The sequence below is a fragment of the Triticum dicoccoides genome, chromosome 3B (genome assembly GCF_002162155.2).
Source record: "Triticum dicoccoides isolate Atlit2015 ecotype Zavitan chromosome 3B, WEW_v2.0, whole genome shotgun sequence".
Taxonomy (NCBI): domain Eukaryota; kingdom Viridiplantae; phylum Streptophyta; class Magnoliopsida; order Poales; family Poaceae; genus Triticum; species Triticum dicoccoides.
In genome coordinates, this window is record NC_041385.1 from 858,279,120 (window position 1) to 858,282,880 (window position 3,761).

The window sequence follows — 3,761 nt, forward strand, 5'->3', positions numbered from 1 at the left end:
GGGGAGGGGTAGAGTTTGACAATTGCAGAACCCCTTTAGTTTGGGATGGTTCGTCCCAGCCAGAGTCACAACAAAGTTAACCAAGCCAGAGTCACATTATATTAAAGTGGCAAAAAGAACTACTTTTTAATATAGCAAAACTAATTCTATCAACTATTATTAAAGGCTAAACAACTATTAATACAAAACAGTACCAAAATTAATATAAATTAATTATAAAAATGTATCTACGTATGTCTAACAGAAATATACTTGATATGTTACAACCTGCAGAAAGCTAACTAAAAATAACTGAAAACAACAATTAAAGAACTAAAACAACTACATAAGAAAAATAGTAATGTTTTAAATTAAATCCTAATTTAGATTATTCTATAAATAACCAAATAAATCTTACTGTGACAACAATCTAACATGTGACTTGGAGCCAAAAAAATTAAATTAAAAACTATTTTTAAACTTAAATAATTCACAATATATGGTTTGAAGCAAATTTGAACAAATTCAAACTTAAATCATTCAAATTTGAAAACTAATGACACAAACAGAAACTAAACAAAATTTTGAATCTAATGCAAAAAGAATCTCCCAACAACATCAAATATCCTAAAAGATATAAGCAATTTAAAACAAAGAACTAAAAAAATCAAATGAAAAAACAGAAAAGGAACTTTCAGAACCCCCTTAGTCCCGGTTGGTGGCTCCAACCGGGACTAAATGTCTACCCTTTAGTCCCGGTTGGAGACACCAACCGGGACTAAATCCTCAACCCCTTTAGTCCCGGTCGGTGTCTCCAACCGGGACTAAAGGTCTAATCTTTAGTCCCGCCTGGAGACACCAACCGGGTCTAAGGGGCGCGATGCCCTTTATTCCCGGTTGGTGCCCATAGTCCCGGTTGGTGTCTCCAGCCAGGACTAAAGGTCCCATTTGAACCGGGACTGATGCCTGCCAGACGCCCTAGCCGCTCGAACCGGGACTAATGCTCACATTAGTCCTGGTTCATAATGCAACCGGGACTAATGTGTAGATCAAGCTCTTTGACCAAAGCCTTGTTTTCTACTAGTGCCTAATCCTTTCATGATTATTGTATCCTCTACTCCTATATAATTGTATAACCACGCCATGATTATATGACTTAAGTACTAATAACTAGTTATCGACTACCTTGTAGGTAACTGTAATTGTTAACACATGCACTCTAGTTTTTATTTCTCACTTCAACCTTGGAGTTAGTTACAACCTTTAACATATCATATATACTTGTTGGTTTATTAACTGTAAAAATAGAAATCATTAATGTAAATCGAAGCTAAGAACATATCATTTTACAATATTGATGGGCACATTTATTCTACTACCATTCCCTACTTAACTATAAGATGATATTGAGCTAATTAAATTAATAAAGAACCTATTAATTATTGTATCCTCTTCACCATAGATTGATGTACACAGTTCAGGTCATATCGACCGCACTTGTCCCAACAAGTGAATACACCATTGTAATGGAGCACTACATGTTTAGACATCACATACAGAAAGCTAGGCTCAAACTTTAAAGCAACACCACATGGACGACGGCAACGGCGGAGCTACGTGGGCGCAAACCTGGGCCGTCGCCCGCAGCGAATTTTTTTTACTGACCCTATGTATTACATACAACCCACAACCTGCAGAAGGCCCATTTATCAACTACTACTACTACTAGTCTTCGTTGCCTAGAGCCCTGGAGACGAACGAATCCAGCCACCACCCACTAGTGCCACAATGACCTAATCGGTTTCCCCTTTGACCTGCTGCCTGTGACCGCGGATGCCTGAGAGTGGGGGTGGGGAACCGGCATCCTGCAGACCGGCCGTTGTGGCTTGCCGGCGTGGCCGCGTGGGGGTGACCGTTGGCCGCTGGTGGGCAGCCAGCTAGGGATGGCCGCTGTTGCATCCACTCCTCCACTCTGGCCTCCTTCCCTGTAGTGCCTTAGTGAACCGGTGAGCAGCTGACCTCGCTGGATCTCTGTCTATATCTCCCCTCTGCAAATTGTAGAAAGTTCAATTATTTTGATTTTGATCGGTCAGCTGGCTCAGTTCGTGCAGATGGAGACATTGCTTTCAACTATTTGTTCACTTTTCAGTTCATATTTGTCTTATGTCTAATGGAAAAAATATTGGAGATAACTGAAGATGTTGGTCAAGCTTTGCAAAAGAAATCGCAGGACATAGTAAATGCCATGCGTCTAGTGTTCACAACAAAGGGTTGTCTTGATGAAATGAGATCAGATGATGGCGGGAGGCCTTTTTTGATAGGCTTGTTGAGTTCTGTGTAAATCATTCCATTGATATTCCAGGTTTGGGAGAAACTTACATTATGCGTGGTGGTCGTGTTCATTACCAACCAGATCATTTTACTAAGGAGCATTATTTCCGGGTGGACATATTTCGCGCAACACTTGATACTCAGCTACATGAATTAGAATTCAGGTTCAATGACAAGGTACTGGATCTATTGACCAATTGTGCTACCCTGATCCCTAAAAATAAATTCAGATATTTCAAAGCTGGTGATATTTGTGAGTTAGTCATGATCAAACATATTTAACCCAACAGGAAATCTATCGATTGGCGTAGCAAGTAGAACACTTTGTTGTGGATGCCTCCAATGATAAAGAGTTGAAAAATGTGTCAACCTTAAGAAATCTTTGTCGATATCTGTTTGAGAGAAGGAGACATTGTATCTATAATTTGATTGATCAATTGTTGCAATTTCTTCTGTCTCTTCCAGTTTCTACAGCAAGTGCCGAGTGAGCATTCTCAACATTGAAGATCATTAAGACAGGGCTACGTACATGATGCAGAAATACAACATTAAGGTAGCCAAAAGATGCATTAGAGGCAACGATTAAAATTGCGGGAGAAACGTTTTAGCGCCATGCCTCCGATCCAGCAAAAGTGTAGGCTAATTGGTGTTATCGCCGGTGAAATCAACACGATCTTTCGCAGTTCACAACAACAATCAAATCGCGGGGCTGAGTCCCAGCTGCGTGCGATAGCTCAACGATCCTGTCCGTTTCACGGGACACACTGCACATAGCCGCCAAGTAACTAACAAGTAAGCAATAGTACAAACTAAGGCCATAATGATCAAACAAATTAACAGTTATAAATGAAAAGATGAACATTGTTGTATGTATCCGTTGATAATTGATACCCCCCCCTCCTCTAAAGATCTGGATCGATCTCCAATGACACTACTAGGGAAAACCTTATACACAGCATCTTAGCAGTAGCGCTGGACAAAACAGGGCGTTACTGCTAGTTAGTAATAGCGAGTTTAATTAGACCGCGCTACTGCTACTACTTTAGCAGTAGCGCGTTCTGCTAAAGCGCGCTACTGCTATACTTGTATTGGGCGTAGATGGCTAGCCCCACTTAGCAGTAGCGCGTATGAACGACCAGCGCTACTACTACGTCCCTTAGCAGTAGCGTGTATCTCCTAAACGCAATACTACTTACTTACCTTATCCTGGAGCGGTTCACTGCCCCCTCTCACTCTCTCTCTCTCACTCGCTCTCGCCCGCGCCAAATCCGTCGTCCGCCGCCGCCGCGCTGCTCCTCGCCGAGGTACTCCCTCCTCCCCCCTCCTCCTCCGGCTGCCCTTCCCTCCTCCTCCTCCTCCTCCTGCCGCCCTCCTCCCACTGCCCCTCCCTTCTCCTCCTCCGATCGCCCTCTCCCTCCTCCTCCTCTAGCCGCCCCTCCCCCTCCACCCCC